A 14,352-nucleotide genomic window follows, 5' to 3' on the forward strand; every position below is an offset into this window, starting at 1 on the left:
CAAAATTCCTTTACAGTTCCCAGGAACCAGGAGAAGCAGGGGCAGAAGCCAGGTTGCAGTGTGAAGAACCGAAGATGGATAAGAAGAAGTCTCATCGGGGTAAAGACCTTGAGCAAATAGCTCCTCTCAAAGAACTGTTTGATTGTGAGTTGAGCCAGCAAAGTGTACTGACAATGCTTGGCAGGAAGTTTAAGCCAGTACCCAAAGAAAAAGTGGCTTAAACTAGCAAGTAAGAAGAGGACTCTGTCAAGGCACTGCAGGCCTCATTCACTGGCTTAAAGGTTAGTGGAACTGAAACAGATGAATGTATGTTGCAAAGTTCCATCGGTGCTGTACCAAGCGAAATGGAAAAGATAGAGTCTCAATCAGCAGTATCTGAAAGTTTAGATGTGAATCCTGATGATAGTATTTCCAAGTTTATGAGATCAGGAAGATCTTCAAAGTCTTCAAAGGTATCTCGAGCAAGTACAGTTTTGTGTGCTTCAAGCATATCAGCTATGCATGCTATGGCATAAGCAGACTTGACTACCCTCTGTAGTGGTTGGAGAAAAGATATGCTTTAGAGGTTAGGGAGGTTCAAATCAAGAAACAGCAAGAAGAACAAAACAGATTATTTAATAGAGAAAAGGCTAGAGCTTGAGGAACAACGTGCAATGAACATGGCCAAAGTCAAAGCATTAGCTCAAGCTTCTACAAGATTTGTCACTCAAAGAGTGAGCACCTTCCAGCAGAGCAATGGGTAACACAGCCACAAGAAACAAATATACTCAAGGAGCCACAGGTGTCGCTATTAGTGCCCAAATGACAATGACCAATCCTATGGAAATAACTCGCGATATTCAATCTCTTCAGAGTGCACAATATAAGATTCTTCCCAAAAGGAAGGTATTTAAAAAAAAAATCAACCATGTGAGTTAATCACACTCAACCATTGATGTCTCTTCATGTTGCTGGAGAACCAGCGACAAGTCAAGGATCTCCACCAATGCCATCACTTGCAACGCAAGGTTCTACAACTTGGGCACCAGTTCAAGATCCACTTTCTCCATTGACCTTAAGACAACCAGTCGCAAGTCATGGTTGACAAGACAATATAATGTAACTCACAGCAAAACAAAATGAAATCTCTGCTATGTTAGCACAGCAATAATTTTCTTACGGTTTACCTAAGAAGGAAATTCCAGTTTTTAATGGAGATCCATTATAATATCTGATGTTCATGAAATCCTTTGGAAGTAATAATAAAAATGCTAAAGATTGTCTGTATTACCTGGAACAGTATACTGGAGGACAGGAGAAAGAGTTAGTCAAAAGTTGCCAATATATGAATTCAGAACAAGGTTTAAAAAAGGCAAAAGTATTATTGTAACATCATTTTGGCAATGAACATAAAATAACAAGGGCACACGTAGATGATTCTTCCTTGGCCGGCAATAAAATCAGAGGATGCAAAGGCTTTACAAGCAGATGCCTTCTTTCTGAGGGGATGTTGTAATGCAATGGGAAGTAGTGTACATTTGCAAGAGTTGAATTTGCTTGCTAATTTGTCAATTTTTTTAAACAAATTGCCTTATAAACTGAAGGATTAATGGAGAACAAAGTTGCAGAGCTTAAGATTTTTCCCAGAAGGGACGCCACTTTTGAGGATGTTGTACAGTTTTTGGAATGGCATATGTATGTTAACACTGTACCAGTATTTGGAAATATTAAGGATACTTCAATAATCGCTAAAAATGTGAAGAATTCTCAGTCATTGTTTCAACAGAAACCAAAGGGAAGTACCTTTGTTGCTGCTGTGTCAGATACAAGCACAGGAAAGAACAAGGAAACAAAGGAGAAGGAAGATCAGACTGTTCAGGAAAGCTGTTTGTATTGCAAAGATAAACATGCTTTAGAAAGATGTTCACAATTGGAGAAAAAGTCACATGATGAGAAATTACCTTTTTGTTTACAGAAGAATGGATTATGTTTTGGCTGCTTGTGCAAAGGACACATCAGCAAAACTAGTAATAAGTGACTCCGTTGTGATATATGCACTTTAAAGCATCCCAAGTTACTGCATACTGTTATGAGCCCAGAGGACACCAAATCCCAGCAGCAATAGATATTCACCAAGACAAAAGTTGCTTTTAATTATCTTTAAACATGAAAAGAGGATCAAACTTAACATTACTATTAACTTACTTAACCTAACTTAACCCTCTTCTAATTCTAATTTGTGTATGTAATGTGTATGTTCGTTCAGAAAAGTTCTTTGATTCTCAGTCTAATCTCACTTCTCATTCCTCCAAGTTCACTGGTTGCAGGCAATTCTTGAGTACTGTGTAGAGAGTTTAACATTTATAAAGTTCACCAGGCTTTGGTGCTTGAAAGATAAATGGTTACTGTTCAGGAAGGTTCTTGTTGGTTTTCAGAGAGAGATTTGTTGTTTGCTGGACACCCAGCCACGTCAGTGTCTTGCTGAAGAAACTTGCCCCCTCTTTCTTGCAGGCCACCACAGAATTCCTTTTTGTTTCTCTTATTTCAAGTGAAACATTAGGCAGCAAGTCTTCTCCTCTTGTATGGACCACAAGGGCTTTGATCACGCTGAAATAAGCACTCACAACCCGTCTTCCAATTGGGGGTTTCCATAAGCTTGCCAGCTTGTCCTGTTTCAGTCCCAGCTGCTGCTGCTGAATTCTAGCACTGTCTCTCTCTCTCTCTCTCTCTCTCAGAGAAAAACCTGTTTTACTCTCTCTGCTTGTAAAACCACATGACCTTCTTAAAACAGCAACCTTCACTCAGACAGACTGTGGCTCTAAATCTAATCCTCTGAGTTTTTTCAACTGTTACTTTTCAAAAGAACAATCCATTAGTGAATTCCCTTGGGCACTCTCCAAAGCTTTTGCAAAGGCCTTCAGAGCCAGCCTGTCTAGCTTGAGCAGAGCTCCAGTATTTTGAATGAGATCTGTTTTGTAGTGTTTGTATGTGACTGACACTAAAAAAAACTGCCCCAATTTATCTCCCAAAATCACATCTACATACAATATAAAACATAACATATTCTGTCACAATACCCAATGTAATAAAGTTGAGAAGGAAGTCAAACAATCTGAATCCAAGACAAAAGACACAGTCAAAAAGTATGCTTCAGTTTCAGTTCAGACAAACCATCTCACTAGGGCCAGTGACAAAGCCTTCTCAATTGTTCCTGTGTAGGTTAAAGTTAAAAAGGAGAGCTTCATACTGAGGACCTATGCCTTTCTTGAACCAGGAAGTACCACATCATTTTGTACTGTTGAATTGATGAATAAACTTAATCTTCATGGAAAAAGATCACAGATCTTATTGAAGACAATGATTGATGAAAGGAACATTGAAAGTATTATCATTTCTGGTTTACAGATTGCAGGATTGAATAGCAATGAATTTTGTGATCTTCTAAGTGTATATACTCAGAAGCCCATGCCTGTGAATAAGGAGAATATTCCATATCAGGATGATATCAAACAGTGGGATCATCTAAAAGATGTTTGCTTACCTAAGATTGATGCCAAGATTGAATTGTTAATTGGAAGCTCTCGAACCTCTAGAAGTAATAAGGTGTTAAAATGACAGACCTTATACTGTGAGAACATTGCTCGGATGGATAATTAACGGACCATTAGGAGAAAAAATGAACGAGAATGTCAACAGAATTTCAGTTGAGAAACATGATCTGTGTGAACAACGGTTTAAAATTAATTTTCCTGAATGTCTCACAGATATTCAAGAACCTTCAAAGGAGGACAAACAGTTTCTGGATTTAGTTTCTAATTCTGTGAAACATGTTGATGGTCATTACTGTATAGCATTACCTTTGAAGCAAAGAGAAATTTGTTGTATGCCAGATAATAAAATAATTGCAGAACAGTGTATGCTGAATTTAAAGAGAAAATTCAAGAGAAATCTTTCTTTTCATTTGAAATATGCAAATGTCATGTCGTATAGCCAAGGGTTATGTAGAAAAGGTATCAGAAGATAAAGATGGTAAAAAAAAAATCAAATTTAGCTCATCATGGAGTTATACATCCACAAAAGAAGAAACTGCATGTAGTATTTGATTGTGCAGAATCATTTCATTGAATTCTCAACTTCTACTAAGTCCAGACTTAACCAGTACTTTATAGGTGTTGTGATAAGATTTTGTAAAGACCCTATTGTAATTGCTGCAGATATTGAAGCGATGTTTCATCAAGTAAATGTACCATCAGAAGATCGTGATTTTTTTTTTTACAGTTGTTATGGTGGTCTAATGGAGATTACAGTAAAGATATGATTGAATTCAGAATGACAGTTCATCTATATGGAGCAACTTCATCACTAAGTTGTGAAAATTTTGCTCTCAGGAAATGTCCTGAAGACAATGAAGAGCAATTTCATTCTCAAGCTATAAGCATCACCAGAAATAATTTCTATGTTGATGATTGTCTTACTTCAGTGTTTACAGAAAAAGAAGCAATGGATCTTTATCAAGAGTTAAAGAAGAATTGTAATAAAGGAGGTTTATTCCTTAAGAAATGGATTAGCAACTTTGAGACATGTTGGCTGTTATTCCTGAGGCAGAAAGAGCTAAGGAGATAAAACATCTTGATGTGGATTGTGACGATTTACCTGTTGAAAGCCAGATTCTAGAGTTGCAATGGTGTGTTCAAACTGATGTTTTCAAATACAAAATTGTTTTGAAAGAATGGCTTTTAACAAGAAGAGGTATTCTTTAATTCGTAAGATCAATATATGATCCTTTAGGAATATTGGCACCAGTAGTATTAATAGCCAAGAAAATTCAGCAAGAATTGTGCAGTAAAAAATTTGGATGGGATGAAACTATAGCAGAATCCATAACACAAGATTGGATAAATTGGATTTGAGAGAAAATTTTGAAGTCAAAAGATGTTTTAAACCAACAGACTTTGGGATTGCCACATTTGCTCAGTTACACCACTTTGTTGACACAAGCGAAGGTGGTTTTGGTCCTGTCAGCCATTTAGTACTGCAAAATAACGAAGAGCGAGTACATTGTGGATCTATAATACCTCGTATGGAATTGACTGCCACTACTATGGTGAGCAAAATGGCAGATTTGCCACTGGACAGAGTTTCACCTGATGAACCCCCATTTATATACGTGGGAGTTGATTATTTTGGTCCTTTACAAGTAAAACGAGGAAGAATTGTTGAAAAACAATATGGAACTATTTTTACTTGTTTGTCTACGAGGGCAATTCATATTGAAGTAGCGTCATCACTTGATACAGACTCTTTTATCAATGTTCTTCAATGTTTTATCGCCAGACGTGGTCAAGTAAAGGAATTACATTCTGATAATTGTCTAAAGCTAAACACAATTATGTATGTGGAGATATGTGAATTGTTTAATTACAAATTTAAAGCTGGAGTACAGGGGCAAATAAAGGAAATAATCAAACATTATGGATTGATACTGTGCCTCAGAATCTTCTCCAGTAACTTTCCCACAGTTGAAGATATGCTCACCAGCCTGTATTCTGTGGCTTGCTCTTGCTGCCCTTCTTGAATAAATGCAGAACATGAGCGCCCTTCCAGTCTTCTGTTACCTTACCCACTGTGAAAATATCTCTGCCAGGTGCACTGCAACTTCATTAGTTTAAGATAATTGGAGGAACAACACCTCATCTTCTGACTGGGAACGTTCCAACCAGATGGCATTAATATTGACTTCTCTGGCTTTTGTCCAAAGCGCACCCCCCCTTCCCTTGTTGCCTTTCCCTATCTCCGTCTCTCCCATCTCCTTATGCACAAACATGATAAATTCTGATCTCATTCCTTATCATATCTATTTAACACCTTTTCTTGGGCTGGATTCCTCCCCTAGGCAGCATTGTCTGAATTCTGAGACTTTCTGAGATTTCCTGCTCTGGCCCATTCCTTGAAGAAGGGCTCAGGCCCGAAATGTCAGCAATATATCTTTGTCCTATTATGTATCAGACAACAGCAATAAAAATGAGCTCAGTCAGTGTAATATTTAAAATAATATTTTTAATTATTAATTGACAATGATATAACACTGAATCTAATTTAACCAACTTATCTAAACATAACTAAACTTATGCAAATTAAACCCCAACTTTGCGCAAATATACTGGTGTGTGTGTGGAATACCCCCAAGCCACTACAGCTCCAGGCCCAATTCTCAGAAGGCAGCTCCAAGTTAAAAGAGCAGAAATTCAGCGATGTTGACAGGTAGGCTTGAAATAGATGCCATACGCAGGCTTCACATGGATGAGGCATGCAGGCCTGAAGTGCATGCGACATGCAGGTTTCAAGATGGATGAGACATGCAGGCCTTAGATGAATATGGCATACAGGCTTTAAGATGGATCATACACATAGGCCTTAGATGAAACTAACAGTTTGTGAAGTGGATGAAAGATACCAGGGGTGACAGGACATTGATTAACTCATGAAACCTTTCTTGAGGTGCTTCAAAGAAATATTCCTTTAGGATGAGTGCCAACTAAAGTTCATCTCTTCTTTGGTGTAGGGAACATGAAGCAGGTGATGCTCACAAAGCTTCCAGGACCCTTTTATGAGGTCAGCCGAACTCAAGTGACCCTCATTCTGGTCAGCATCTAAGCCCAATATTTCTTCTGCAAGTGTAACATTTTTTGTGGGTCAGTTGAACAAAAGTAGAGTTCTTCTTTTGCAAGTGGAACCCTTTTCATGGGTCAGTCGAACAAAAATGATGTTCATTCTTTTTGGTTACAAAGTGATCTTCTCATTCCTCTATAAGCAAAAGGAGGAAATCTGACAGTTTTGCCGATAACCACACAATGAGGCCAAGTACGTTTCTCATTCCCATGAAGGAGGTTGAAGAGCTTTTTACTATTGTGCTGCCTTCTTAAAATGGCCTCCTAAGCAAACGATGCACTATCTTTTCACATGTTCTCTGCTTCAGGGCTTTTTCCCTTCACTCTGCAAATGTATTAAATTTAGGAACATGCTGTCTTTAAAGCCTGCTGCTAGTTCACAGTCACTTTTCAAAACCTGCAGGCTTCTGTTAAATCTGTTCTCTTAAAGGCACAGTCCTACACAATAAAATGATCAGAAAAATGGGAGCACGCCACAGTTCCTTATGGACACTGAAAAGGCTGGCTGAGTTCCTCCAGAATTTTGGTGTGTTTTTATTACAAACACAGTGACTGCAGACTTTTGTGTTTCACTCCTATAATTTCTTCCCTCACTTCCCATAATGTCTTCATGTATACTGACAATGCCTAATAACTCCTCTTTTATAATATGAGTATGCTCCAGGAAAATATGAATATTTAATTGTGACTATTTTGATAATTGAGCTGTCAACATAAAATAAGTTCGGTTCCGTGGGGAAAGTATGTGAATTAAAGTTCCAGCAAACCCACTGTAAGTCGAAAAAATTGTAAGTAAAAAAAAAAGCATTTTTTATAATTAAATTTTGAATACCTTTATTCCACATTGAAAAAAAAAACGATTAGCATAAACAGCTGAAAGCACACTGGGCACGAAGAATGTTTGAATTCACCGATGCTGACAACTCACTTCATTACTGCTTTGCTTCTTATCCTTTAAGATGGTTGAAATAGTCGATTGAGAAAGTATTAACTCATGAGCTGTGGACATTACTGGCTTGCTGCCTTCATGCTGAGCAAGCAACTTGAGTTTCTTTCTTTTTATTAATCATATTAGAGGTAAATAATACATGAGGAGAATAGGAGGTACATCATCAAGAAGGAAAAACAAAAAACTCATCACATAATGTCATATGATATAAAGTGTTGCATTACACCTCAATTAACGAATGTGTTCTCATCTCCTCAAACTGAAATCTTCAAAAAAAGAGGAATTTATTATATAAAACCCCACCTAATCTAAGAAAAAAAAAGACTGGACAGCCTATCCTGAGAATTTATTAATAAAAATTAATCGTCTGGTCTTCACCAGCAAAGAGAAAATAAATAAAATTAAATATAGTCCAGAAGGGAAAATAATTATAGTAAATAAGTCAGATGAATATAATTTATAAAAAGGTCTCTTCAAATTTAATGGAAGTATCAAAAGTACTACTCCCAACTTTCTCTAAACTTAAACATGACATAATTTGAGAGAACCATTGAGTCAAAGTAGGTGGATTAGAATTTTTCTATTTAAATAAGATAGCTCTTCTAGCCAACAATGTAGAAAAGGCTACAACCCGATGTGTGGAAGTGGGAACTCGTCACACTTCTGGTACTATAATTTCAAAAAGAGCAGTCAATGGGTTAGGTCACAAACTAATATCCTGTATAGCTGACAAAGTCTTAAAAATATCTATCTAATACCTCCAATGTAGAGCATGACCAAAACATATGAGTTAGGGAAGCCACATCTGATTTTCATCTATCACAAATAGGACTAACAATAAAAAAAACAGGCAGTTTGTCTTTCAGCATATGAGCCTGATGTACCACTTTAAACTGAATCAAAGAATGACGAGCACATATTGAAAAAGTCTTAACCAATCCAAAAATCTTCTCACGTGATTCCTCTGAAAGATGTAACTGAAGTTCCTTGTCCCTGGCCCTTTTAATTTTGTCATTAGAATTTGATTGCAATCTTAATAATAGCATCTTGAATTTCATATCCAGAGTAATTGCTTTCCTCTTTTTCTTTTCACCTGAAGCAGGAGACTCACACGATGGGCAGTAAACATGATGGGTTGTTTACTTTGCACTCATTCGTGAGATCACTACAAAGACTGTGAGGGTTGGTTGAGTCAGCATCACGAGAGAGAATGCTATATGATTTTCTCACGCGATGCTACAATTGCCCCGCATTGCGAGAGTAGCGTACCGCATATCTGAACAGATTGGAATTTGAGATTGAAAGTATGGATTTGAACCATTCAAAAAATTGTAAGTTGGACCATTGTATGCAGGGGAGCACCTGTACAGGAAGCACAAAGAAATATTGAGTTATATAATGGTTTCCTTTTCCTTTATTTTGTTTTTACATCGTTTGCAATTCATTTCAAACAAAAGGAAGAACTAGAACTCTGGTTCAAATTCAATTCTTCTCATCTCTGGAGAAGAATGGTCATTAATCAAAACTTGTGTCGTGTTTAAAGAGTATTGCCTACTTTAAAGTTAACGGCAACTGTGCAACACATCCATTACACTTCCCATTCCACAGGTTTGCTGTGACCTTAACCCCATTTATTTTAAACAGGATTTTTACAAAGATTGTCGAACTTAAGTGAAGAGAACAGGCAGTTCTGAATCTCATTAAGTTCAAGTTCAAATTTATTGCCAGGGTACATACATGACAACACATACAATCCTGAGATTCTTTTTCCTGTGGGCCAGGCAAAAGTTCTACTTATTGATATGTACTCAAGAAACAAATATGTATACAAAATGGAGAATTATAAATGAAGAAAGAATTGTAAACAAATTGTCCGTGCAAATAAGCAATCTGTAATAAATAATGTGCAAAGTGAAGTCTTTAAATTATTGAGTTTGTTATTGAGTCTGATGGTGGATGGGTAGCAGCTGTTCTTGAACCTGGTGGTGTGAGTCTTGTGGCACCTGTACCTCTTTCCTGATGGCAGTGGCAAGAACAGAGCATGTCCTGAGTGATGTGGATCCTTGATGAATGCTGATGCTCTCTGACAGAAGTGTTCCATGTAGATTTTTTCAATGGTGGCAAGAGTTTTGCCTGTGATGTCCTAGACTGTCCATTACCTTTTGCAGGAATTCCAATCAGATGGATTGGTTCCCTCATACCAGGCTGTGATACAGCTGGTTAGTACACTTTCCACCTCACATCTGTAATTGTTCACCAAGGTTTCCGATGCCAGTATCATACCAAACCTCTGCAAACTCCTCAGTAAGAAGAGGTGCTGATGTGCTTTCTTCATGATGACATTAGTGTGTTGGCTCCAGGAAAGATCGTCTGAGATAGTGATACCAAGGAATTTAAATTTGGTCACCCTCTCCACCTTTGATCCCACAATGATCGCTGGATTTTATATCTCTGGCTTGTATGCTCTCCTGAAAGCAGCCTGTACACCATCTTTGGATACAGACAGTAGAAGATCATCAGGGGATATGGGCTTGCCCAGTAGCTCTTTATTGTTCTGGTGGTCAAGTGGGATGTAGAAGGCATTGAGTCATTCTGGGAGTGAAGCTTTGCTCTCTCCTACTGCACCAGATTTGGTTTTGTAGTGGGTTATGCCCACAGCTATCAGGTATCCTTCATTGTTTCCATTCGCTACCGGAATCTCCATTTTTCTTGGGAGATGGCTTTTCGTAGGTCATACCTACTCCTTGTGTAGAGTTCTGGATCTCCGGACTTAAAAGCCTGTGATCTGGCTCTCAGCAGAATCCAAATTCCATTGTTTATCCAGGGAAGATCCTGAATGATTTGGTTGTCCACAACTGTTTTGAAAAAGTCTGTAATAGCCCTACTTTAATCATTCAGAACCTCAGCTGAGTCCTTGAACACCACACAATCCACTGACTCGAGGAAATCCTGTAACCGTTTTTCAGTCTCCTGTCACCACCCTCTAGCTGTCCTGATCTCTGGAACCTCTCTTTTTAGGATCTTACTTTATGAAGGCAGAAGGAGCACAGCCAGATTATCTGACTTGCCAAAATAGTCTCAGGAAAGAACGAAAGGCCTTCTTTATTTTAGTATCACAAGGATCAAGTATGCTGGGACCTCTGTTACAGCAGGTTACATGCTGGTGATAATTCTGCAGTGTTTTCTTGAGGCAAGCCTGGTTGTAGTCACCCACTCTGATTTGTAGTGTGTCGGGTGGGCCTTCTCTTGTTTACTGACCACATCATGCAGCTCTGCAACTACCTGTTTGCAATTGGCATCAGGAGGGATATAAATCCCAGTGAGAATCATTGATGAGAACCCTTGGAGTAGGTAGAAGGATCAATATTTACTCTAAGGAAAATTCCATAAGGAATCCTTGCTGAGATGCGCAGATGCAGGTCTTCACCTGGGGTGGGATTTCTAAAGAGATGCAGAAATTAGGGTCATGATTCTTTAATGTTGCATATGTTTTTTTTTGTAACAGGATGGTAGCTAGCATAATTTGCAATATGCAAGTATGCTGGAGAAACCCAGTTGGTCATGTAGAATCAAAAGGAAGTAAAGGGTAACTGATGTTGTGGGTTTGTGCTCTTTATCAGCTGTTCTTGCTGTCAGGTGTGGAATGCTTCACAGGATGCAAGTCCAGAGAATGTAATGTGACAGATTATGTTATATTTTATATTATGTATATAGATATGTTTTAAAGGAGATAAATTGTGGCAGGTTTTTTTTTAGTGTAGGTCACATACAAACACTTCAAAACAGACCTCATTTAAAACGCCAGAGCTCCTCTCAAGCCAGATAGTCCACAGTTGAAGTAGGAATCATAAAGCTGCTGGGGTTGGTCAGTGATAGATGGGTGTTTGGGATATTTGCAATGGTGGGGGGGGGGTGGGTGGGATGGGGAGGGTTGTAGACAGGGATAGATGAGAATGGAGCTATTGATTGCAAATACATGATCATGGGGGATATTAGAAAATGCAGGGTGATTGGTGGTCTTGAGGGCAGCAGGTCAGGTTGGGGTTGGAAGGAACCTTAATTAATAATGTTGGAAAATCATTTCCTTTCTTCTGCCCGGCAGCCTTCAGATGATATCGGCAGATGCTGAAGTCTAGTGCAGTGCACAAAGGTGTTGGATGAACTCAGTCGATAATAAGGCATTCATAGGAAGTAAAGCTTTTGAGGAAGGGCTCAGGCCTGAAACATTGAGTGCTTTTACTTTCGATGGATGCTGTGTGACTTGCTGAGTTTCACCAGCGTTTTCGGGATCTGTGTACTGCCGACGAGACCAAAGCTGGAATTAAGAGAACATTGAAGCACAGGGCATCAAAGAAAGTGTCAAAGTAAGAAATCTATCCCGCAGGTACCAAACTTCATGCCCTTCACACCAAAAATGACAATCAGAAGAGGCAGCCTCGAGGTGCATAGGGATCATATTTGCTATTTGTGATCCAATTAGAGGTTAAAATACCCCTCGCAAAGTCTTAACCAGGAAGTGTAAATTAGAAAAAAAAACAATTCAATCCCAAAAAGAAAGTGAAGTAAAGGTGAGATTAAAGGGGATAGGGAAAAATAAAGGGAGATATTTAAAAAATACATTATTTCTTTTATGTCCGCAATAATTACAATTTGCAGCAGTGGTTCTCAACCTCTTTCTTTCCATTCACTTACCACTTTAAGTAATCCTTATGCCGTAGGTGCTCTGTGATCAGTAAGGGATTGCTTAAAGTGGAATGTGGGTGTAGCACGACTAAAACCTCTCACGACTGGAGGAAAAACAAATCCTTTTATTAGCTTATCACTATGGGTACAGGAGTCTTTAGAAGGGTTCTGGGTTTAGGCAGGAAACCAGGGTTATATATGAGCAGATGGGGGCAGAGCCAGGAGGTGGAGCCAGCCATTGGCACCACCCACCACCAATGAATCCCAGTTCACTGCAGTGGGCGGAAATAAAAAGTTTGAAAACCACTGTTTTAATCGTACCTAATTGACTCATTATGTGCACAGTTTCATAACTCCAAAGGAAATGGGCCAATTACAATTTTTTTCAAGCAAAATATTTCAGTAACAATTGGGTATGGAGCAGTGATTCTCAACCTTCCCTTCCCACTCACATATTAATCCCTTACGAATCAATGAGCATCCATGGCTCAAGGATTACTTAAAGTGGTATGTGAGTGGAAAGAAAAAAGGTTGAGAACCATGCCTTAAAGAAAGAGACCTTAATTTCCAGTGTTACATAAGTAAGCAAGTTTTATTTATTGTTAGATATTCATACATAAGAGCAGGGGTGTCAAACTCAAATTCACGGAGGGCCAAAATTAAAAACTTGGACTAAGTCGAGGGCCGAACTAAATATTTATTGAAAATTTTCAACAACATCTGCATGTTTTCTCTTCTTTCAACATATGTAATGTTAAACTTTTTCTTATTAAAATACATGTTTAATAATAGTTTTGGATAAACTCTTTCCAGAAGCATTAACAAATGAGAAATAAAATATTCAATAAATAATATTTCTCTATAGAGGATTTGTCAAATGTTGCTAGTGTGCTGTCGAATAGTAAAATCTGAGGGCTGTTGAGAATGTGGGAGAATAACATGATTCCTGAAACAATCAAATGGGTGACTGATTGTGGGCATGAACTCTAGCAGGGTTATTTGCCATGCCCTTTTTCCATTGGTACAGATATCCTTTGATTTACACACTTTTCAAGTTTTTCAAGTTGTATCCAGGTGCAGGACCATTTTTAACCAGGAATATATTTATCACTGTGACATTAAACTATTGGAAGATCGTTTTATCCTGAGATTAAAGTTCATAATACTTACTCAGGCCTGTGTGCGGGAGGGCGGGGTTTGCGGGCAATCGGGTTGGACAACGACAGTGCGGGGGCATCGGCTCTCGCTGCAGGGCGGCATCTCGGCGGATCAGCGGCCCCGTCACCGTGAGTCGCAGGTCGGCCTGCGGCAGGGAGGGGGAGTGGGCAACGGTCCTGGCAAGGTCAGGCCCGAGGCCTCTGGTTCCGGGCGCTGGAAAGCGGCCTTGGCTTCCCCTGACACCGGCCAGGCCCCAAAACCAGAGTCCACGGTGAGACCCTGCAATGTAAACAGAGGAGGTGGGGGCGATTAGCGGGCTGACGCCAATGCATTCTGGGATTTGTTGTATTACTGTGCATGCGCTATACTGCCGCCGCGGCCAGCGGGCCACCTCTAATACATTTTTGAAATGATCTTGCGGGCCAAATATAATTATATCGCAGGCCAAATTTGGCCCGCGGGCTAGAGTTTGACATGTGTGCATAAGAGTAAACAAATTTAATTTGTTTTTCCAGTTTGTTCAAAATCACCAAATTATAGAAAAGTGACAGCATTGATGCAGGCCTTTTGATGTAATCCAGCTCGCCCCATTCCACTGCCCTCCCCCAATGTTGCTTGTAAACATAGAAACTCCATGCTCCATGCACTTCAATGATTAGATCCAGCAAAGCTTCAAGATTAGCAGGACAACTTTAGGGGGAGCCTTTTGACTTCTGCATTTGTGGTGGCTGAAGGTTCCTGTTTGATTGATGAAAATAGTAAAAACTCTGCCCCATTATTTTTACTGCTTAACCCAGCCAAAGAACAGTAGTGGTGAGATAAATGCTATGGTAATTGTCTGGTCAGACACACCTATTGGCCGATTGTACCTGTGGTCCCTCCCCACATGCTCCTGTATAAAGGTGACTGTCCCAG

Source organism: Narcine bancroftii, chromosome 1, assembly GCF_036971445.1.
Source record: "Narcine bancroftii isolate sNarBan1 chromosome 1, sNarBan1.hap1, whole genome shotgun sequence".
Classification (NCBI taxonomy): domain Eukaryota; kingdom Metazoa; phylum Chordata; class Chondrichthyes; order Torpediniformes; family Narcinidae; genus Narcine; species Narcine bancroftii.